Source organism: Pteropus medius, unplaced genomic scaffold (assembly GCF_902729225.1).
Source record: "Pteropus medius unplaced genomic scaffold, Ma_sr-lr_union100, whole genome shotgun sequence".
Lineage (NCBI taxonomy): Eukaryota > Metazoa > Chordata > Mammalia > Chiroptera > Pteropodidae > Pteropus > Pteropus medius.
In genome coordinates this window covers 866754-892293 of record NW_024352949.1, presented here as the reverse complement: position 1 = coordinate 892293, position 25540 = coordinate 866754, and positions in this window count along the sequence as shown.

The following is a 25540-nucleotide window of genomic DNA, read 5'->3' as shown; positions in this document are numbered from 1 at the left end:
ATGAAAGGCTCAGTAAATGTCAATTATGTCCAGTTGGTCTAATGTATCATTTAAGGATGTTATTTCCTTATTGGTTTTCTGTTTGGATGGTCTATCCATATCCGACACTACTACGATAGTGTTTTGGACTGTTTCTCCCTTTAGTTCAGTTAGTAATTGCTTTACATATTTTGGGGCTCTCTGATTGGGAGCATAGATGTTAATAAGTATTATGTCTTCTTGGTGCATGATTCTCTTTATTATTATGAAGTGTCTCTCAGTATCTTTCTCTACCATTTTTATTTTGAAGTCTATTTTTTTCTGATATTAGTACTGCTACTCCAGCTTTTCTCTGAATACCATTTGCCTGAAATATCATTTTCCACTCTTTCTCTTTGAGTCTATATTTGTCCTTGGAACTGAGATGTGTCTCCTGGAGGCAGCATATGATTGGGTTTTGTTTTTTGATCCAACCTGCAACTCTGTGCCTTTTTACTGTTGAGTTTGGTCCATTCACATTTAGGATGATATTGAAATATTGGGTTTTCCTATAACTATTTTATGTTCTGGTAGTTTGGTGTTTCCATTGCTTCCTTGCCCTTTTGTTTCTGTTTTTATTTATTTGTTTATTTGTTTGTTTTGTTTGTTTTGTTTTTAACCTTGGTTGGCTTTTGTGGGTTTTCCCTCTGGTCCTTCTTTTTTTATGTTATGTACTTCAGTTCTGAATCTTTGGCATATGGTTACCATTACAAATATGTTGAGGTTAGTTTTATATATACATATAGTAGTTTTTTATATACATATATATATATATATACACATATATATATATAGTAGTTCATTTTCTTCTGCGTGTACCTTATCTCCATTCCACCTTTGTGAATTTGCATCTTTGATTCTTCTCCTTTTCAGTCATCGTTGTCTCAATTTGTCCCTATGTATGCTGAATGTTCATTACTATCTTGCTATAGCAATTCTCTCCTTATTGATTAAGCTTCTAATGCCCTGTTCTTAGTAAGGGTTGTACTCCTCTGCTTGTATGTGCCTGCTAGTCACCTTACTCCTAGTTACTCCTAGTATATTTTTGTCATTTTATTTTATCTGAGCTGACCTCTTTCAGTATTCCCTGTAGTGCAGGCCTCGTACTGGAGAATTCCCTCAATTTTTATATATCTGGAAAGGGCTTTATTTCTCCTTCATATCTAAAGGAGAGCTTTGCTGGATACATTGTTCTTGCCTGGTAGTTCCTTTCATTTAATACTTTGAAATTAGATTCCACTCATTCTGGCTTGTAAGGTTTGCACTGAGAAGTCCGAGGATAATCCAATGGGTTTTCCTTTATAGGTTACCATTTTCTTTTCCCCTGGCTGCTCTGAGAATTCTTTGTTGTTGAGTTTTGATAATTTTAATACAATGTGTCTTGGAGAAGTCCTTTTTGTGTTGAGCTAATTGGGTGTTCTGTTGACTTCTTGAATTCCAAACTCTAGCTCATTCTTTAGAATTTCTTTGGGAAATTCTTGTCAACTATTGTCTAAAAATACTTTCTAGTCCCTGCTCCTTTTCCTCCCCTTTGAGAATGTCCATTATTCTTATGTCTCCTCTCCTGATGGTATTAGGTAGTTCTTGTATTTCTTTCATTATTTTTCATTTTTTGGTTTCTCTCTATTTCCTTCTGATTGATTTCTAGATTTATGTCTTCAATACCACAGATCCTTTCCTCCATTTGGTCGACTCTATTTCCCAAATAGCTTGCTATTTTATTTTTCAACTCTTGCAGCTTGTTATTTATTTATTTTTTTATCTCCAGCAGATCTATTCTGTTCCTTTTGAAGATTTCAATCTCTTTGCTAAAGAACTCATTCTGCTCATCTAGTTCTTTTTTCAATTCCTGAAATTGTTGATATAACTTATTTTGGAACTCACTGAGTTTTTTCAGAAGTACCATCCAGAATTCTCTGTCATTTAAGTTGCATATTTCTATGTCTGTAAGGTTATTTTCTCTTTTTCTCTTTCTTTCTGAGCTGCCTTGTCACTTTGGTTGTTTATGGTGTTTAGTGGGCTATTTCTCCTCCTGGGCTGTAATGGAAGTGTATTCTGCTTTTTTTTCCCCCAGAAATAAGATTTTATTATATAAAGGTGTCTCTTTAGCGTGTTGCAAAGAAGGTGTTTTTCTTTTGGTTTCCAGTAGATGGCGTCCAAGCCTCTTGCATCCCTGCTTCGTATAGATCTTTAATTTTTTTTTTCTTTATAATAGATAGTCATTCATGCCCGCTACCTCTGTCTCAGTCCCTGTCAGTGTTAGCCACAGTTTTGGTAGCATTTGCTCAGATTTCCTTGGGGCTCTGCAGTTTTTAGCCTAGGAGGATGTGAGCAGGGAGAGGCCTTCTGTGTTGGGAGTTGGGGGCTGCTCCTTAGCCTCATGGTTGTTCCTCTGCTTTCCATGGTTCTCCTCTGTCTTTGCTTCTCTGCCATCCCCACTCCTCAGCTTTTTGCCCTGATGCCTGGGCACTGCCGCCGGCCATGTGAAGCTCACAGCTCTGTCAGGCAGGGCTGTTGGAAAAACCCGCCACACCTTCTATCCTCCCTCTCCTCTCCTCCTTCAGGGAGCTCCGACTGAGAGAAGCAACTTATTGTTTCTCCCAGTCTACCACCCGACTCCCGGGGTTCTGAACTATGGCAGCTCTCATCTGCAGATCCCATGCTCAGTCATGCTAGTGTGCAGTTTGCATGTTTTTTGTTGAGTTCAAGATGTTCAGCTTATGTTGTTTCAAGGGGAGAGATCCGGGGATGTCTCTTACTCCGCCATTTTTTGTTGTTGTTGTTGTTGTCCCTAGCCATATATAAGTATTTATTTCACTTGTATTGATGACTCAGGCCCTGCACTGAGCTATGGAGAGAAAAGATGCTACAGCAGCAGGTCAGCATAGCAGTACAATGCAGAGCAAGGGTCATGGTAGGTGTAGTTTCAGGGTGCCCAAGGACCTAGAGAAGGTTCCTGAGGGCATTTTAGCCTGGATATTTTTGAATAAATGGGACAAGAATTGGTCAGAGAAGTAGAGGTAAGGAATTTTTATGCAGAAGCATAGACCGAAGTGGAGCATAGGTAGTATAGAGAACTGCCACACATTCAGAGGCATGGGGCAGGGGTGCGAAGCTGTGCATGAGGGAAGGTTGGTGTTTTACTCTATTTGGCTGCTATAGCAAAATAAAATACCAGAGGCTGGGTCACTTATACATAACATAAATGTATTTCTCATAGTTCTGGAGGCTGAGAATTATAGGATCATGGCACTAGTAGATTCAATGTCTAGTGAAGGCCCTCTTCTGGGTTGCAAATTACCAACTTCTTGTTGTGTTCTCACACGGTGGGAGGGGGCAAGGGATATCTCTGGAGTCTCTTTTATAAAGGCATAGTGGAACTCATGAGGGCTCTGCCATCATATCCCAAATGCCTCACATGCTAATGCCATCACATTGAGCGTTAGGTTTCCAACATATGAATTTTAGAAGGACATGAACATTCAGACTATAGCAGTTGAAGAGCTGGATGAGGGCCTCTGCCATGCTAAGGAAATCAGATCTCATTTAGAAGTCTGTGGGAAATGTTGAAGGACTGCAAATGAGCAAGCCACATAGACAGAAAAATGTTTCTACGGGCAAGAGATGACACCCATTCCTCAGGGCCAAAAGGAAGGAGTTTGCAGGTGATTGAGAAGCCTTCTAAGTGCTGTTTGAATACCTCACCTGTCTCAGACTGCTCAAGCTGCTACTTCTGCCTCCTAGGGTATTATCTGGCAAATTGGAGCATAGAGTTCTGCTTCTAAGTGGCACTGGAGTTGAACAAAGTGGAAAAAATTCTATCTTGCTCTTTCTTGATGTTTATTTCAATTTAAGTTTATCTAAGCAACCTTCATATCTAGTAATACTAATGTACAGAGGATGTAAGATGTAGAAATTAAATAGCATTATTACTTTAACAAAATAGGTTTGTCCACACTACGAATAAGTCTTTTCTTGGTGGATAAAGTTCTATTTTCTTTTGTAACAGCTACTAATTAGGCAATAGAATAGTTTAAAATGACATTAACCTTTTTATAAAAGACTCATTAAAGTGTAGAATCAACAGTTCGAAAAGCACCTACCACTCCACATTAACAGTCTCTTTCATAAAGCTATATTTTCTTTGTCCATGAGAACTAGAGTTTACATAGGATTGTGTACAATCTGAAAATCTGATATTGAGAATAAGTAAGTGTCATGTCCAGCAAGTAGTAAATCCTGCCACGTCCAGCATGGCACTGGAAAACAAACCTGATTGGGAACAGTGGGAGATGAAGAAAAGAAAGAAGACAGAAAGCGGGGATTAGGAGGTCCACTGCCCACTGATGGTGGACAATGGACCAGTTTTATTTTTGCAAGCTACCTTTATACAAGAACATAACAATTGCTGCTGTCATAAGCAGTTTCTCTAAAGCACAGTAACACTGTTTCTTCTGTTTCTCTGAGACTACATTTTCTCATGGCCTTCAGCTTACTTATCTGTCAGTGGCTATATTTGTACTATCTTGCTCTTAGGAGGAATTTGTGGAGGCAAAGTAACCCTGGGTTGCCTTTGCAGTTTGCAAGGACTTTATCAGCTTACAAACTGCTCTCCACATCTCCCCCTTTCCTTCTAATTTGAAGCCACAGTGAATGCAGACCAATTTGAGACTGTGTTAGTTGACATTGGAAGATTCAGCAACTGACTGAAAAGGCACAGAAGAATACAAGTAAACATACAATTCCAGCTAAAATCCAAAAAGTATGTTTAAGCATATTTAAAGGATTAAACCCTTGGAAACTATCTAATAAGTCTTTAGCTAAGACTTTTGGATTAATAATAGTATCTTTAGCATCTTGAATGTCTAAAATTTCTTGATGCAAATTATGCAAATCTAAACTTAAGTTATTACGATGCCAAATACCTTGTAAATGCAATCATACCCATTGCCAATTCCACAAGGATTGATTATAGAGTACATTAGTTACACACACTCCTTTATAAGCAGAATGGCAGCACAAACTTGTTCTTTTGTCAACAACTTCTACTTCATTTCCTAATTACACTGCGATAGATTCTAAGGCATTTAACTTAACTTCTAATTTTAAATCAATATCTTCCTGCATTTTTATAGCCATAGAAGTATTATGAGCCAACTCATTAACAAAATTAGCATTTTGTATGCTTTGTGATAAGGTTACTGCTGTAGTTACTGCGGTAGCTATTAATGACACAAGAGCAACTAGTCCTGTAATAACAAGTTTGATAAATCTCTTATCTTTATTCAAAGCAAATTTCATTTCTAACAGAGTTTGCACACTGCTATCATCATACCAAGGCTCTTCCAATTTTGTTGGTAACATTATAAAAACTAGGTTGATTCAGAACCAATAGATTTGACCCTTTGTTGTGAGGATTTACACAATTAATTAGATTACAATTGACACAAGATATATTAAGAAGTCCATTCAAAGCAGTTGTTTATAATTGTCCAATTAGAAAGACATAGGGGGCAGCAATGCAGGATTGAACCCCATGGCTATGCTTGATGTCCAAATCGGTAGTAGATGAATCAGACAGATTAACAAGTCCAAGGCTGCAAAGGCACACCACAAGTTCTTTTGAATGCGTCCTTTTGGGGTGGTCATCGAAGAGGATATGTGCCCTCCAGGTGTTATCCAGTCTTTTTGAGCAACAATGCGATGAGACCAATCATACACCGTCTGTGGCCATCTGGGCCATTCTCCCCCTTTTTAAACTTTTTATTTTTATTTATGCAGATAATAGTTGTTCACTCAAATGTCTTGCAACTGTCTCTGGAGGACTTCGCGCCCGACTGAGAATATACAAAAAAGAATTAACAGCAACAGCACAATACTTAAAAGATACCAGGTAGTGTGTGTGAGAAAATTATAGGGATTAAAATCTTTCAAATCACCTAAAATTTGCTGAGCCAATTTTGCAGGATCTATAATAGAGGTTCTGCTGTTTTGGATGTTAAGAATATGTTTATGAAGATCAGCCACATCGAGACTAGCATTATTATCAGTCCATATCCCTTGTAAATTTAATTTAACTTTATTTTAATCCCATTTAGAGGCATTGTAGTCTCTGAATGTGGTCCGACCAACACCTCAATTTTTCTGCCTCCCCCCTACATTATTTCCCTTCAGAGATTTTATTCTCTTAATCTTAAGGGGATGTTGAGGGTGGAAAGTCTGTCTTCTGTAACTTCTTCAAAGCTGAGATAGGGCTGTGATCCCTGCCTACTGGGAATAAAAATCTCTGAAAGCCTATTCTAAGGGCCCCAGAGGCAGACAATGTGAGGGCATTCCAGCTGGTAGAAATGGTAGGAAGCCTTGCAACCTAGAAGATATAAACTTAGCAAAAAGATAAAAAAGACAAGTCAAAATTAATAGTAGAGGTAATTAACAATGAAGTTACTTTTTCATGGCAGTTTGTTAATTCAAGGTACACAAAAGTTCTCTGATTCTCTGGGACATGTGGACTTACCTAGTTTCCGGAACAAGAGCTTAAGATCTTCCACAGGTTCACAAGAATAGGTTGCATTTTCCAGTTTATTTTCTGGAGGAACCTGTGAGGACTCATAAGAATCTAGTTAAGACAACATAAAATACAGAAATTACTTAGATTAAGCACTGAATCCTTGTTTTTTACTCAGAAAACTTTTCTATAACATCAGTAGCAGACTAATAGTCTAAGAAACATTAAAACACAACTTTAATTTTGCATTAGCTTACTTTTGACATTTAAATTTCCAATCTCATGTAGCTTAATCACATAAAATTTCCTCTAAGGATTTCTCTTTACAAACCTTCAACCACTTTCCTCATTCTTTTAGTTTGCCTCTTTTCACTCATCCAGAAATAACCAACTTTAAGACAAACATCTTTTCTTTAATTTCCTTTAAAATAAATCTCTATACTTTATACCCTGTTACCAAAACCATACACTTGTCTTTCTATCATAATTAGAATTCTTAACTGAACTACCATATTACATGTAACACAGACAAATATAGATCAGAGGTTATCTACATACTCATATTCTCCATTATCAGTATTTGTAACTTCCCTGGGGGTGTCAACTCAGCCTATCAAAGTCCATTCCTGACTGTCCTCTCCTCTCCTAGTCTGCTGATCTCTGTGAGCCTCCCTCTCTATTTCTTGTTTATACTCAGGAGGCAATGGTGGCGGAGGAGCAGAAGGCAGTGCTGTGAGTACAAAGATGCTCATACCCCTCCAAAGTTCTTCGCGGTGTAGCAACTAATTCATTACCTTCTCCTCCCAGGAGTCTTTGAACTTCCCAGGTCTGACTATTTACAGTTCCCTCTTCTGGGAACCAAGGACAAGTTTCTTGCACAAAATCTAAAAATTGCCGAATATGGTGAGTGTGCACATTACACCCCCTAGTCCTAAGCATAGTTTTAAACATTTGTATTACAGTTTTTTGACTCTTGTTGCCCCATTGTTACTCCTAATGATGACAGCCTATTCCTTAAATTTGTTTAACGCGTGTTTTTTCTAGAATTCTACCAGGCTGTGCTCCATATTTTCTCCCTCCTCCCCTTATTCTTTTGTGCACATTTTTCCAAGGGAGTCTCCTCACCTGACCATATTTACAAGTTTTCTCTTCCTCAAGTCCCTGTTCCGGCACCACCTGCCACATCCAGCAAGTAGTAAATCCTGCCACATCCAGCATGGCCCTGGAAAATAAACCTGAGTGGGAACAGTGGGAGATGAAGAAAAGAAAAAAGACAGAAAGCGGGGATTAGGAGGTACACTGCCCACTGACGGTGGACAATAGACCAGTTTTATTTTTGCAAGCTACTTTTATACAAGAACATACAATTGCTGCTGTCATAAGCCGTTTCTCTAAAGCACAGTAACACTGTTTCTTCTGTTTCTCCGAGACTACATTTTCTCATGGCCTTCAGCTTACTTATCTGTCTGTGGCTATATGTGTACTATCTCGTTCTTAGGAGGAATTTGTGGAGGCGAAGTAACTCTTGGTTGCCTTTGCAGTTTGCAAGGACCTTGTCAGCTTACAAACCACCATCCACAAGTAAGCAAATTATTTAATGTACTTGAAATTTGCCAACCAGGCATCTTTTCTTATGAAGACTCATCTAACTTATAAACTCATTCAAAGTATAATTTCATATTAGATGGTGGTTTGATGAATGACCCTTTTAAGATATTTTGCATTTTGACAACAAACTTCAATGTTAAACTCTAGGCATGAATGATTTAGCAATTTTAGTTCTGTGACGAAGCCACTGGGAGATTTGGTTTGGGTTATAAGGTACCATTGTTATAAATATTTGTAGACATTTACTGAATAAATAAATAGGTATTATATCTGGTTTTAGATCTTTAGTCTTTATGTTTATCCATAATTTTTATGTCTTTGCCTGCCTTTACTGTATTCTCTATTAATATCCAAGAGTCTTATAAAAATAATCATTAAACTTTATTCTTGAGTGTAATATTGTTTTTCTGTAATATTACCCAAAGTCCTGAGGAGGAGGAGTATTTTTCCAATTAAATAATTAATTCTCTAGAGATTTTAGCCTCTTCAAAGTTCTATGATTCAGTGAGCAGAAGTTTCAGACACTTAAAATATAGCTTTACTGAGCTCAAGTTTGATCCTGTGGTCTCTCAAATGTTCAGAATGTTTCTGATAAAACAGAAGTAAACTATGATGTTCTGGAAATCCCTGTTTTAAGTCCAAGTAATCAAAGAAGATAGCTTATAGAAATTGTCATGACAGATGCTATATGCAATTTTCAAACTGATTTTAAAACTTTTTAAATCTACTATTATATTACAATATAATTTTCCAACTAAGGAAAGGCTACTTTCATTTTTGCAAAAATTGTGCGTTTAGGGTTCACAGTGCTTAAAAACATCAGGTTGCACACTTTTCTTTTGAAATCCCATTAAAAGACCAGGGAGGTTATGCTAGGAGAAGTAATAAGGTATTTGAGGGGCAGAAGATGAAACAAAGGCTCTTGAGTTTTACCAGCAGCAAATATCACCTAATTAGATATTTCAATGTAAAGAATGATGCTATTTTATTGGGGCAAAGCAGAGGGCCCATCTTGTCTAGTTGCTCTCAGGTGGTAATATAGCGAGGACTGCTGAAGCCTGAGACCTTCCTTACAAACAACAATTTAGTCTTTTTAGACATCGTCCTTCCATTGTAATCGTTAATGTGAGGAGACATAGCAAAGAAAGAGTGGGAGAGGGAGGCAATCAACTACTTCAATGGAATAAGACAGGAAAGGAACTGGAATGTTGGTCTTCTTCCAACCCTCCCAGCACTTGAGGCTTGTAGAGATGGGGGCAGAAGAGAAAGAGAGGTACAAGGCAGGAAGGAATTGGACCCAAGGTGAATCAGTGGATCTGAAATACAGCATTGAACATGCATCCAGGGCAGGCTCCTCAGAGCTCGCAGAGTATGAACTGCCACTATGTGTAAATTTCCACTTCAAGGCCACACAGAGGAAGGGAACTGGAGGGAGTGGTCTGACCTTTTGAGGAGGCTTGGTTCACTGTCATCTTGAACTAAAATAATCTTGTGCTATAAAATATCTTTGAATTACACATTAATACTGAAAAATAAATGTATCTATGTATGTAAATGTGTATATCGGTTAAAAATGTGTGCATGTGGATTTAAATATATGTATGTGTTTTTAAATTATGATCCAAATACAAACATAACATGTTTATATAACTCTCAAACCTCCAGAACATGTGTAGGACTCCCTTTTGCCTTTGTATTTTTGTAATAAGTTCCACAAAAATAGCTTATTAAATTATATAGACAATAAAATACAAATTGCATAGCTTAACCTTTTTTCAAAGGCAAATTACGTGAACCTTTATTTACTTTATTTAAAAATATTTTTATTTAAAAAATGGTTTTCAATTATACTTGACATATAATATTATATTGATTTCAAGTGTGCAATGCAGTGATTAGACATTTATATAACTTATGAAATCATCATCCTGATAAATCCAGTACTCATCTGACACCATGCAGTTATTATAATAATACTGACTATATTCCTCATGTTATACTCTATATCCCTGTGACTATTTTGTAACTACCAATTTGTACCTCTTAATCCCCTCCCCTCTTCACCCATGCACCACCCCCCAATCTAACAACTATCGAAATGCTCTCTGTATCTGAGCTTGTTTCTATTCTTTGTTTATCCTCTTCTCTAGATTCTACATATGAAATTTGTCTTTCTCTGCCTGACTTACTCCACTTAGCACAATACCCTCTAGGTCCATCCATGTTGTTGCAGTTGGCAAGATTTCATTCTTTTTTATGGCGGACTAATATTCCATTGTATATATGTATCACCTTTTCTTTATCCATTCATCTATTGATGGACAACCAAGTGAAATTACTGAGTCCTTCTTTGTCTATTGTTATAGTCTTTGTTTTAAAGTCTGTTTTGTCTTGTATAAGTATTGCTACACCAGCTTTTTTTGTTTCTTTCCATTGTCAAGAAACATCTTTTTTTCATTCTTTTTCTTTCAGTCTGTGTGTGTCTTGATCTGAAGTGAGTCTCTTGTAGGCAACATATGTATGAGTCTTGTTTTCTTATCCATTCTGTCATTCTATCTTCTGACTGGAGCATTTAATCCATTTACATTTAAAGTAATTGATGCTAGATATGTCATTATTGCTATGTTATTATTCATATTTTTAATCTTTTTTTTTCTTTTTCCTTCTTCTTCTTTTAGAAGTCCCTCTAAAATTTCATTTAATACGGGCTTGGTGGTGATGTACTCCTTTAGCTTTTTCTTGTTTGGGAAACTATTTGTCCCTCAATTCTGAATGATAGCTTTTCTGGGTAGAATAATCTTGGTTATAGATCCTTTCTTTTCATCACTTTGAATATTTTCTGCCATTCCCTTCCAGTCTGGAAAGTTTCTGTTGAGAAATCGACTGACAGTCTTATGGCAACTCCTTTGTAGGTAACTAACTGGTTTTCTTTTGCTGCTTTTAAGATTCTCTCTTTGTCTTTAAACTTCGACATTTGATTATGTTGTGTCTTGCTGTGGTCCTCTTTGGGCGTCTCTTGTTTAGGACTCTCTGAGCCTCCTGGGCTTGTACATCTATTTTTTTCTCCAGGTCAGGGAAGTTTTCAGTCATTATTTCTTGAAATAGATTTTTGATTCCTTGCTCTCTCTCTTTTCCTTCTGGTATCCCTATGATGAGAACATTAGTATGCTTGATGCTGTTCCAAAGGCCCCTTAAACTCTACTCATTGTTTTGGATTCTTTTTTCTTGTTGCTGTTCTGATTGGGTGTTTTCTGCTACCTTCTCTTCTAACTTGCTGATTTGATCCTCTGCTTCATATAATCTACTGTTAATTCCTCCTAAGGTATTCTTCATTTCAGTTATTGTATTTTTTATTCTGACTGATTCTTTTTTGTGTTTTCTATCTCCACTTTTACATTGTCTGTCTCTTTGTTGAAGTTCTCACTGAGTTTCTCTACTCTTCCTCTAAGTTCATTGAGCATTCTTGTAATCAGTCTTTTGAACTCTGCATCAGATAGATTGCTTGTCTCCATTTTGTTTAGTGCTTTTTCTGGGGCTTTGTTCTGTTCTTTGTTTTGGGACATGTTTCTTTGTTTCCCTGTTTTGGCTGCTTACTTGTGTTTGTTTTGATGTATTAGGTAGAGCTGCTATGTCTCTTGGTTTTAGTAGAGTGGCCTTAGGTATTAGGTGTGCTGGGAGCCCAGTGGTACAGTTTTCTCTTGTCACCTGAGCCAGGTGCTCCAGGTATGTCTTTTGTATGAATTGTGTGTGCCTTCTTGTTGTAGTTGAGCCTTGGTTGCTCTTTGCTCATCAGTGGAAGGATTGACCCTCAGGCTAATTGGTTGTGATGACCGGCCACAACTAGTGGAGAAGCTGTTGTGCAGGGGCTGACCCTACAGAGCAAGATTCACTTAGCAAGGCTCTGGTGCCTGTCCTGTCTGCCCTTTGGGTGTGTCATCCTCAGATGTGCCCCTGGGTGGTGCTCTGGCTCGGACCATAGCTCGCCAACAGGTGTCCTGGGATGGGCCTTACCACAGGCCAACTTCAGCTGCAACGTGTGCCTTGCCCAGGCCCACTTGGTATGAGCCACTAAGCAATACACAGATGGCCACCACTCACACTGGGCTTTGAAGTGCCTCGAGAGGCCAAGCCACTAACCTAGGCTGGCTGCTACTATTGCTGGGCTTGGGGCTGCTCAGCAAGATGTGCAGGGCATCCCAAGGCCTGATGCTGCTTGTCTGGGTTTTGTGAACCTTTGAGAGATTTTGGGAAAGTCTGCAGCATGAGCAAGACAGGCTGTTTGTGTAGAAAATCCACTGGAAGCAGCTTGGTTGAGTCCACAGTTTGGGAGGGTTGAGGTGTCAAGGACTTATTAGAACAGGGCAACCTGTATTAGGTACGTTGCTGGAGACTCATATATGGGGGAGTGTGGGGAGGGTTCAACAAAAGAACAATGCCCTCTGCCAGCACTTCTGTCTGGGAGAAAGCTGTCCCTCCAGTCCTCACCCTGAGGCCAGACAATTCAGTTCTTCCCCATATGTCCCTGGCACCTTTCCAGCAGCTGCCTAGATCTGGAGCTCAGAGCAAGTGAGTCAGTCAGCGGTAAATCCTCATGTGAGCCCTTTAAGAGGAGCACCTGGGAATCCCCCTATCCTTCTTCTCAATCAGCCACAATCTTTGCTGGTTTTCACAGCCAGAAGTTGTAGGGACTTTTATTCCTAGCACTGGAACCCTGGGCTGGGGAGTCTGGTGATGGGCTGGAATGTTTTAGTTCTCAGGGGGAAACTCCACAGCTGAGATATTTCTCTCCATTCTGAACTGCCACATGTGGATGTGGCACCAGTCTTTTTCATGTCTCTGTCCCTCCTACTAGTCTCGAGGTGGCCTCTTTTGTGTGTCCCTTGTTGTAGGACTTTTGTTCAGCTAGACTTCATGAGACTCTCAATGATGTAGTTTAGTTGTGATTTTAATGTGGTTGTGAGAGGAGGTGAGCAGTGTTTACCTACTCTGCCATCTTGACCAGTTATCTGAACCTTTAAATAATAGGATGAAATAAATGAAGACCAACCAAATGAGAAAGCCAAAGGCTATTTATTCAGAGCTTGTTATAGTGTTAAACAAACACACTTTCAGTGCTGAAAGTTTTTTATTGAAAGATTTTATTGAGCCAACTGCTAGCCAGAAAAAAACCAGGTCCTGGGGCATGAAGTCTAAACCATCAGCAGCAGGACTAAGTGGAAAAGACAAGCATGTCAACCATTCTAAAATTAACAAGCACTTTTATAGATTATGATTTGGGGAAGAAAGATGTAATTTGTTTTGAAAGAGTTTATATTGGCTAAAGATAAAGGGGTCGGGAAAGGGTGAAGTGGGGCAGTTCAATGGTAGGTGCACAGTTGGTGAGGTAGAAATGTTTACTACATTGGATTGGTTACAGGTAATAGTCCTGAAAGTTTATAATATGCAAGATGTACTAGTATCTAGTGGTCAGATAATAGATGCCTAGAGGTTTATTGGAGGCTTGGAGAAACATTCGGGAATATGAGCAGTCTTTCGTTAATTGGCCCACAGTTGTTAGGCAAGCTAACTGCTCTTTTTCTTTTTTCTCCCACTCTTTGGGCAGCTATAATTTTAATTTAGAACATCTCATATTTCTCTTTTGTCAATAGCAATGGAGCCAGCCACTGTTGCTTTCTTTTGACAGAGACTGAAAAGCAGGAAGAGGAATGGGAAAGCTTTAGGGTGGAAGAAAGGGAAGGCTCAGGTACTAGTGCACTGACTGGAGGCTTTTGATGAGGGGAAGCTATAGAAGGGCTGTGATTTATTAGGGGAGCATATTTGACTTTCCTTTCTTGGTCCTAAGTTGGAGGCAGAAACAAAATTCAGGGAAGCCAGCAGTTATTAATCAAGTCCTGGCCATTTGGGGCTGATTGTTACAGATGTTATTGTTTAGTTTCCTGGATTGTCACTAGAGATAGCAATCTGGGTTTTGCAAGTCTGACTTACACCAGGGTGGTTTCCTGGACCATTTATTATACATAGAGTTTAGTTTCTGGGGTAGGTTACTTCAGGTTGTGGATTGAAGTTCTATTTTTATATATGGTCTGGCTATTGTTCTTTGTATATCTGGTCTCTCAAATGGTATTAAAATAAAGGTATATTCTGTTGCATAAAAGTGTAACCAAGTCCAAGCTCATATTACTTGCTGTACAATAATCAATTAAGTTGAGTGAGGTGTTGGGGCAAGGAAAGTAACTTCATTCAGAAAGCTAGCAAGCTGAGAAGATGGTGGACTACCATCCTAAAGAATCATCTTAAGAAAGTACAGAATTGAGGCTTCTTTGATGTCAAGGGAAAGGGGAAACAGGAAGAACAAGAAGTGATGACAACCACAGACATCTGAGTGCCAGCAGGGGTCTGAAGACTGTGAAACTTGTTCGTTCTTAGTCTATTAACTCTAGTCGATGTGAGTCCAGCCACAAGGTTCCTGCAAATCTTTGATAAATGATCATTATTTTTGCACATGCTTCCCTATTTCCTCAGGATAGGCACTTTCTGGTAAGGGGATGTTGTAAAACTCAGGTGCAAGCGGAATTCCTCTCATAAATAGCATGTTGCTATGTGAGACTAAGCAGAAGCTGTTAACCTGAAGGCCATAGGAACAAAGCGGGCTTGGACAAGATGAAGTCAGGGAGGCCAAGCATTTTACTGTTACAAAAGTACATATTCAAAAAATTACATTCTGGAAATGTAGGCATCACCATCAGAAATAACTCAGAAATAGGTATTTGTGATTCCTATTTTGTAGCCATACAGGTCCTTTGTCTACTCTTTCAGGGACTGCTAATCTCTTTCCTATATAGATTTTAAGAACTTTTTATGTTAAGAATATTAAATTTTTTGGTATCTATTTTGGAATTATTTGTTTGTGTTTTAAGCTTCGCTTATAGTATTTAATACAAAATGTTTTAAACTTTTGTGTATTGAAATATGCCAATTTTTAAATGTTTTTAGAATATGGTGCTATGATTAGAATGATCTCTCCAAGTTTATGAAAAAATTACATATTTCTCTAAACTTAAATTCATACTGTACCAAGAGATAGTAAAACATAAGTCTCTCTCCTGCACCTAACTCTCAGGCCCCTGGTTTCCTAACACTTGTAATTTTATCACGTTCTGTTTTTCTTCGATTGACATAATATAAAAATTTCTGTGTTGCTGTAGAATGCAATGGCAGATATAGGGGAAATCTTTTAAAATTGAGAATCTAAACACAGACACTGGAGCTAGATTTTGAATCCTGACTTTGTTGCTCTTTTGCTCTAGGACCTTATACAGATTACATATTTTCTCTGGCCTGAGAGTCCCTGTCCATAAAATGGGTAAGATAATTATATTGCCTCATAGTGGTGCAAGTAGGGGAAAATACTTTGAAAAGTGTGAGCACATGTTTGTTAAATAAATAAACCATGGAATCAGTTGCTCAGTCTCATGACAGGCCTTAACAATAGGGCCAGTTGGACAAACACAAATAAACCTAATGTGACTGTAATAACTTGAATTAGTCATGAGATCTCAGAATAGGCATACCTGTAGTGTTCTAATTATGAATGACAAAGAGTTTCTATTTTATGTTAATTAGATTAGGGAACCTTTGAAATGTCTTAAGAAATGAGATGATGCCAATTTGTATAGCATTGCCAAATTGAAGTCATATGATTTGTTTCAAAAAGACCAATTCCAGGATTTAAAGGTAAAGGGAATCATGTATGCAACCTACTCTCAAAATTTGATGAGAAACACAATATTTACATAGCCCCAGGTGATCTCCACACAAAATACTTACAAAGGAAAAATTTACAATTAATTTACAGTTAAGAAAACTGGCATACACTTTATTCAGGTGATGAAGGTAAAAGGTTGGGTTTACTGACCCTCCTGATATGATGCACTGAGGACACACCATTGTGGTATTCCTGCCAAAAATGGATATCCAAAATCTAATCATAAGGACATCAGACAAATCCAAATGGAGGGTTATTTTACAAAAGAACTGGCCTTTACCTTTAAAAATGCTAAAATCGTAAAAAGATGAGAAAAGACTGAGGAATGTTCCAGATTGGAGACTAGGCATGAAAACTAAATGCAACTTTTGATCCTGAAACCAAAATGTTTTGTATTTTTGCTAAAAACATTACCGAGAAAATTGATGAAATTAAAATGTCTGTAGATTAGGTAATAGTATTAATTTTTTGATTGTTATGAAATTGTTGATTATATAAATGTTTTTTTAGGAAGCATTTAAAAGAGGCATATTGTCTATAACTTACTCTTCAGTGATTAAAAATATATGATAAAAGCAGATTTAAGAAAATACTAACATTAAAGGAATTTCAGTGACGGGCATATGGGAAATATTTATACTATTTTTATAACTTTTGTGTTTGAAATTTATTTCAAAAAGGTTTTAAACATTGAATTGCCAAATTACCTTAGATTTAAAAAGAAACAGCCTTTAAGTTAATATTTCCTAATCTGTGTGCTGAGTCATTAAATTCTGTTTCTTCACTCCTCTTGATAATTTTTGACTCCTCCCACTTTATTGAAATATAATTAGTTGCTTATATTTACATTGTACAGTTCAATGAGTTTTCGATTAGTTGGCATACAATATTAGTTTCAGTTGTACAGCATAGTGATTAGAGCTCAAGTGATCACTCTACTAAAACTAGTACCCCACTTTCCCACTTATATATTACAACAGTTGACTATTTTCCTTATGCTACACTTTATATTTCCATGACTATTTTGTAACTATCTATTTGTATTTTTTAATCTCTTTGCCCTCTTTCGCCATACCTCCTAACATCCCTCCTGTCTAGTAGCCCTCAAAATATTCTCTGTATCCATTTTTGTTATTGTTGGTTATTCTTTAGATTCTACGTGTACTTGAAATTATGTGGTATTTGTCTTTTGCTATCTGACTTATTTAGTACAATATCTTCTAGAACTATCAAGGCAATATCTTTTCCATCTCCTACTCTGTGTGTCTTTTAATCTGAAGTGAGTTTCTTGTAGGCAGCATATGTAGGGGTCTTGTTATCCATTCATCCACTCTATCTTTTGGTTGGAGCACTTAATTTTTTTCCATTTGAGGTACTCATTGATAGATATGTAGTTATTACCATTTTTTATTCATGATTTTGATACATGTTTTTTCTTCTTAAAGAAGTCCCTCCAATATTTCCTGTAATACTGGCTTGGTGGTGATAAATTCCTTTAGCTTATTTTTGTCTGGGAAGCTCTTTATCTGCCTTTTAACTCTAAATGATAGCTTTGCTGAATAAAGTATTCTTGTAGATCCTGGGTTTTCATCACTTTGAATATTTTGTACCAAGCCCTTCTATCCTGCAAAGTTTATTTTGAGAAATCAGCTCCCTTGTAGGTAACTAACTGCTTTTCTCTTGCTGCTTTCAAGATTCTTTGTATTTACTTTGGTATTTTAATTATGACGTGTCTTGGGGTGGCCTCTTTGGAGCCTCGGTTTATGGGATTCTCTTAGCTTCCTGGATTTTATGTCTATTTCCTTCATCAGGTGAGGGAAGTTTTCCATCATCATTTTTTCAAATAGTTTTTCAAATTCTTGTTCTCCCTCTCTCTCCTCCTTCAGGTATCCCTATGACACAGATGTTTTTACATCTAATTTTGTCCCATAGACTTCTGAAGTTATTATTATATTCTTAGCTTCTTTTTCCCTGCTTTTCCGATTGGGTGTCCTTTCTTCTTCATCTTCTATATCGGTGGTTCAATCATCTTCTTTATTCACTGTTTATTCTAATATACTCATCTCAGATAATGTGTTCTTCATTTCTGACTGGTTCCCTTTTATAATTTCCATCTCCATTTGTTTTTTATCTTTTTGTTGAAGTTCTCACTGAATTCATCTACTCTTCTCCAAAGTTCATTGAGCATCTTTATAACCAGTGTTTGGAACTCTGCATCTGTTAGATTGCTTGACTCCATTATTCCTGGATCTCTGTTCTGTTCTCTCATATGGTTTCTGCTTCTTTTCTTCCCATTTGGTGCCTTTCTTTGTCTGTTTCTATGTACTCAGCAAAGCTCCTAAGTCTTCTGGTCTTATTTGTGCAGCTTTGTGTAGTAGGTGTCCAGTGGCAAAGTCCTGAGAGGGGTTCAGCTGCAGGCCAAGTTTAGCCCCAGCGTGTCCCTCCGGGGCCACCTGTTGAGATTCTGCAAGCAATCCACAGAGATGCTGTGCTTATAATTGCCTCGAGGCCAAACCAGAAACCAAAGCCAGTTGCCACCAGTGTGGGTCTTGGCGCTGCTCAGCAAATTGCACAGGACTCGTGAAGATACAATTGGATGTGGCTTGGGTGGGGCCACATCCAGTTTGATGATGTCTCAGCTATGGTGGTATCTGCACACTGGGAGTAGGGAGAGCTCAACAGAGTAACAATAGATACTGTTAGCAGTTCTGTCTGGGAAAAAGTTGTGTCTGCCCGTTGGCTCTGACAACTTAGCATCCCCCTCTAAGTCCCTGATGCCCCCGAGCAGTCGACTCGGTGCTGGTGTTAAGGTAAGAAAGTCCATCATCACTAAAGTCTGGTTGTGGACACGGCCCCTTTAAGTTGGCCCAGTTGCAGCTGCCGTAGCCTCTAACCCACTAAGATGCTCTGGACCAGGCAGCCTCGCCACTGCCCCTCTTACCTCCTACCACTGCAAGCTGATTTATTTCCCTCCGTAGTTGTAGGGCTTCAGTTCATCTAGACCCCAGGCGACTCTGCGTGGTTTGCTCCATGTTTCTGTCACAACTTGATGTGGTCACAAGAGCAGATGAACAAAGCCTCTATCATCTATGTCATTTTGCTTGACCCAATTTTTGACTCATTTGCATGGAGTTGGTTATATCTATGATGGCTACAGGAAGAATCGCACATATCTATTCATATAAATCGAATAAAATCATTTTAATTTGCAAGGGTTTTTTTTATCTTTCAGGGTCAAAGTCACAGGGAAAGATTCGAATGGAATCACATTGTAGTGTTTTCACAAATAAATATTCGTCAGAATTAAACTGAAATTATATTGCTCTAGTAAGAAAAATTCTCATTTTTTTCACAATAACAATATTTATCATGTGACAGTGTCCTAAACATTGCATGTTGAGAGTAAGTGGTGAGCCAGGATTTGAACCTGGTCAGCCTACACCTGTGCTCTCAATCTATACACTATAAATGGGGAAGATGCTCTTCAGTTAAGGTAGGGGTTCTCAGTCTTTCCTGCCCAGCACTCCTGAGGGATGTGGTGTGTTCCCAGTCATGTGGCACACTGTCCAAGGAAACATCTGTCAGAATTTAGGGGGCAGAGCTCTAATTTAAACATTCTTTTATTCTTCCCCTCCACATCCTGAAATTTCACTGACTTCAAGAATGTTCTCTGAACTTATACTTTAACTCTCTCCACAATTATGTCACAATCAATGATCATCAGGTACTGCACTGAGGGAATATTACCATCCCTACTTTTGGAGACCAATAGACCATTGGGCAAGTTATAGATACAAACAGGAAATTCATTGAATAAAAACTGAAATTGACTATAATGAAACCTACCAGCAACAAGACAGCCACATTATTTTCATTCAACTAAAATTTCCTTGAAGTCGAACTACATATATACTTCATTTGCAGTTGTATATATCTTCCATCTTGGAACTGAATTACAAAGTTTAGAAAAATATTACTAATTGATAAATTTTAAGGGGAAAACTTTAAGGGGAAATTTTAGTCAACAAGTATTTGAGCATACACTACTTACCAAGCAGTTTTGGGTATTATTTAAATTTAAATATAAAGATAGCTTCCAACATTCTAGTCATTATAGCAGGCTAACAATTTAAGTTGGAGAAAAAAACCTTTCTTGCATCATTTTATAATTCTACAGAACTATATTGTATAAAGGAATCAGCTCTAGAACTTGACACAATTTTTAGCTGCCTAGTACTAGTAGAATGCCTTTTTTTTTTTTTTTAATTAGGAGTTTTATAATTGTGAAAGAAGGGATTTTTTTTTAGGTGATCTTATTCAGTATGTAATTTTGGAGAAAATTCAAGAGAGCTCTTTCTCATTTTGGTAATTTGACATTTTCTAATCACTTTCATTCAGATAACTTGGTCTCACAAAATCCTACATAATGTGATTTCCATAATGATGTGTCAGCAGCAAGTTCAAATGTGACCTAAGGATGAGTTAGTTATCTTAGAGTAACTTGAGCTGTGAATAAAACATATTTCAAATCTAAAAATCATGTGGCTGCAAGAACATAATTCTCAACTCAGTTCTGTATCTCTTAATGGAATGAATGTCATGTTCCAATTCCTACTTTATGTAAAATCCATTATACAATATGTAAAATAATTCTCCAAATCTTGATTTCCTCAATTGAAAATGAACCGGCGTATACACTCAAATATCTAGGTCACCTGAGCTAGCAATTCTACTGTGAATCAGCTTACTTAACTCAGAACATCCTAGCAACCAACTAGAAAAGGAAATTGTCTGATTTTGTAAATCTGAAAAGATTTTCTTTTTATCATCAATGTCAGAAGATGTCAGTTTAAGTTTTTTAAACACTTTGGAAAAATAATCTAGAAAACATGGCAGAGTGAGAGACATCTTCAGATCTCTCCCCTTGAAACAGTAAGCTGAACATCTAAAACTCAACAAAAAACACCCAAACTGCACAACAGTACGTCTGAGTGTGGGATCTACGCATAAGAGCTACCACAGGTCAGGACCCCAGGTGCCGGGTGGTGGGCTGGGACAAATAAAGAAGCTGCCTCTCGCAGTTGCCAGAACTCCTTGCAGGAGGAGGAAGAGGGGTGAAGGTGCGGCAACTTCCCTGATCAGCCCTGCCTGGAAGTGCTGGGACTTCTGTATGCAGCTGGCAGCAGGGCTAAGTCATCAGGGCAGAAATCAGAGAAGCAGGATGAGACAGCAGAGAAATAATTGATTTTTACCAGCCCCAGTTGCAAAACTGAGGCCAAGCTGCAGTTCCCAACCCCCAACCCAGAGCGTCCCTCCCCCCATATCTTCTGAGATTGATCATCGAGGAGCCCCAGGGGAATGTGAGCAAATGCTATGGAAACTGTTGCTAACACTGACGGGGACTGAAACTGAGAGTAGTGAGTGTGATTAAAATCTACAAGAAAATAAAAGATGTTATGCTTTATATAAAGCAGGGATCCAAGAGGCTTAGATGCCACCTACTGGAAACCAAAAGAAAAGCGCATTCTTTGCAGCGGGTTAAAGAGACACCTTTATATAATAAATCTTCTTTCTGGAAAAACAACAGAATATACTTCCATTAATGCCCAGGTGGAGAAATAGTCCATTAAACACCATAAACAACCAAGGTGACAAGGCAGCTCAGAAAGAAAGAGAAAAATCTCCAGAAAATAAGCTTACAGACACAGAAATATGCGACTTAAGTGACAGAGAATTCAGGACGGTACTTCTGAAAAAACTCAGTGAATTCCAAAATGAGTCATATCAACAATTTCAGGAACTGTAAAAACAGCTAGATGAGCAGAGCAAGGAGATTGAAACCGTCAAAAAGAACCAAATAGAACTTCTGGAGATAAAAAACACACTCCAAGAGTTGAAAAATAAAATAGCAAGTTTGGGAAATAGAGTCAATCAAATGGAGGAAAGGATCAGTGATATTGAAGACAGAGCAAATCTAGAAATAAATCAGAAGGAAGAAGAGAGAAACTGAAGAATAAAAAATAATGAAAGAGAAATTCAAGAACTAGCTGATACCATCAGGAGAGGAAACATAATAATGGGCATTACTGAAGGTGAGGAAAAAGAGCGGGGACTAGAAAGCATTTTCAGACAAATAGTGGACGAGAATTTCCCAAATCTAAGGAATGAGCAGGAATGTGGAATTCAAGAAGTCAACAGAACACCCAATTATCTCAACCCCAAAAGGCCTTCACCAAGACACACTGTATTAAAGCTATCAAAAATCAATGACAAAGATAGAATTCTCAGGGCTGCCAGGGAGAAGAAAACAGTAACGTATAAAGGAAAACCCATTAGATTATCATTGGACTTCTCAGCGCAGACCTGACGAGCCAGAAAGGAATGAAATCAAATATTTAAACTATTAAGTGAAAGAATTACCAGCCGAGAATAATGTATCCAGCTAAGTTCTCCTATGATGGAGAAATTAAGATCTTTCCAGACATACAAAAATTGAGGGAATTCTCCACTATGAGGCCTGCACTACAGGAAATTCTGAAGGGGGTCAGCACACCTAAAAGAAAATAACAACAAAAGAAATACATAATTAGGAGTAAAGTGACTTTCAGGCAAATAGAAACAGAGGAGTGCAACCCTTACTAAGAACAGGGCATTAGAAGATTAAATAAGAGAACTGCTATAGCAAGATAGTAATGAACATTCAGCATACATAGAAAACAAACTGAGATAACAATGACTGAAAAGGGGAAGATTGAAAGATCCAAATTCGCAAAGGGGAAATAAGGCGCACACAGAAGAAAATGGACAACTGTATATATATATATATAAATGGACAACTGTATATATATATAAATGGAAAACTGTATATATATATATATATATATATATATATATATATATATATATATATATATATATTCATATTTGTAATGGTAACCACACACCATAGAGTCAGAACTGAAGTATATAACATAAAACAAGAAGAATCAGAGGTAAAACCCAGAAAAGTCAATCAAAATAAAGAAAACGGAAACACAAGGACAAGAAAGCATTGGAAACACTGAGCTACCAGAAAGCAAAAGATAAAATAGCGATAAGACCTCATATTTCAATAATCACCCGAAATGTAAATGGACTGAACTAATCAATAAAAAGGCAGTCACAAAATGGATCAAAAAACAAATCTAATCATATGCTGCCTCCAGGAGACACATCTCAGTTCCAAAGACAAATATAGATTCAAAGTGAAAGGGTGGAAAACGATATTCAAAGCAAATGGCATTCAGAGAAAAGTGGGGGTAGCAGTACTAATATCAGACTAAATAAACTTCGAAATAAAAAAGGTAAAGAAAGATATTGAGAGACACTTCATAATGATAAAAGGAATCATGTACCAAGAAGACATAACACTTATTAATATCTATGATCCCAATCAGGGAGCCTCAAAATATGTAAAGCAATTATGGAACTAAAGGGAGAAACAGACCAAAACACTATCATAGTAAGTAGGGGACCTAAATACCCCACTGTCGGACATGGACAGATCATCCAAACAGGAAATAAGGAAATAACATCCTTAAACGACACATTAGACCAATTGGACATAATTGACATATACAGAGCCTTCCATCCCAGGATGGTACTCTAAAATGTACCATCAATGGAACATTTTAGAGTACCCACCAAATGACAGGCACCAGGGAATCTTCTCAGCATGATTTTAGAAGTATAAGCAGCATGTCCAAAAGCACTGAACAGTTAAAAACCTAAGCTGTAGCCTGAGTCAACAGACTCAACTGTTGAGTCAGAAGACTCAACTATTTTCATTCCAGCGTAATCTCTTGCTTTTGCGTCAGGCAAGAGATGAAACTTCTTGCTTCCTTTATCTGTAAAAAGACTTAATCATATAGAGCTGCTGAGGATTACGTATAAAAGTATCTCCTACAAGGTGAGTTCACTGAGGAACTTCATGAGTATAGCCATTTGGTGGGATGTCAACCTTACATCCTTTCATGATGCCTCAAACCACTGCCTCCTTCAAAATATGACATTTTGCAAACCTGCCAAGGACAGTACAGATAAGAACGATGATTCATAAAAATGAGTTTGGCCAGCTGACTTCATGTAATGTTAAAACATACAAATGGCCAACAGACATGTGAAAAGATGTTCAACTTCACTAGCTATTAGGGAAATGGAACTCAAAACCACAATGAGCTACCACTTCATACTTGTTAGAATGGCTATTACCAAAAGACAAAAAATAAGTGTCGGAGAGGTTGTGGGGAAAAAGGAACTCTCATATACTGCTGGTGGGACTGCAAATTGGTATAGCCACTATGGAAAACAGTATGGAGGTTCCTCAAAAAACTAAGAATTGATCTACCATAGGATCTAGCAATCCCTCTACTGGGTATTTACCCCAATGACTTGAAAACCCATATCCAAAAAGATATTTGCACACCAATGTGCATAGCAGCATTATTCCCGGTGGCCAGGACATGGAAGCAACCTAAGTGTCCTATGATAGATGATTGGCTAAAGAAGCTGTGGTACATATATACAATGGAATATTATTCAGCCATAAGAGATGAAATACTGCCATTTGTGACAACATGGATAGACATCAAGATAATCATGCTAAGTGAAATAAGCAAGACAGAAAACGTTGAAAACCACATATTGTTTATATGTGGGATATGAACCTAAAAGCAACAAATATGACAAACAAACAGACACTCATTGGATATGGACAATAGACTAGTGGTTACCAGAGGGGGCAGGGGAAGGGAGAGGTTGATGGGGTAAAAGGGGTCAAATACATGGTGACAGAAAGAAACCCAACCATGGGTGGTGAACACACAATACAAAATATAAATGACTGTTGAACTGTACACTTGAAACTTACCAGATTTTGTTAAACAATGTCACTATAATGGTTAAAAAAAAATGAAGAATTATTATATGACCCAGCAATCTCTCCTCTACCCAAACAATTTGAAAACATTCATTTGTAAAATTTTATGTACCACTAAGTTCATTGCAGCATTATTCAAGGTGGCCGAGTCATGGAAACAAGTGAAGTATTTCTTTGATAGATGACTGGATAAAGATGTGCTACATATATACAATACTTCTCAGCCATAAAATAAAATAGAGCCATTTGCGACAACATGGATGGATCTTAAGAATATCATGCCAAGCAAAATAAGTCAGCTGGAAAAACTCAAGAACCATAGGATTTCACTTACATAGGGGATAAAAAATTGAAAGCAATAAATAAACAAGCCAAACAAATAAAAACTCATAGACACAGACAATATTTTAGTGATTACCAGAAAGAAGAGGGGAGGGGAAGAGGCAGATAAGGGTAAAGGGGGTTAAATATATAGTGATGGAAAGAAATTTAACTTTGGGTGGTAAACACACATTGCAATATATATGATTATACACTTAAAACCTATATAATTTTATTAACCGTTGTCACCCCAAGAAATTTAACTTTGGGTGGTAAACACATATTGCAATATATATTATTATACACTTAAAACCTATATAATTTTATTAACTGTTGTCACCCCAATCAATTTAACACAATAAAAAAATTTTAATGCTATTTAACCGTTCAATTAGATATAATTTTC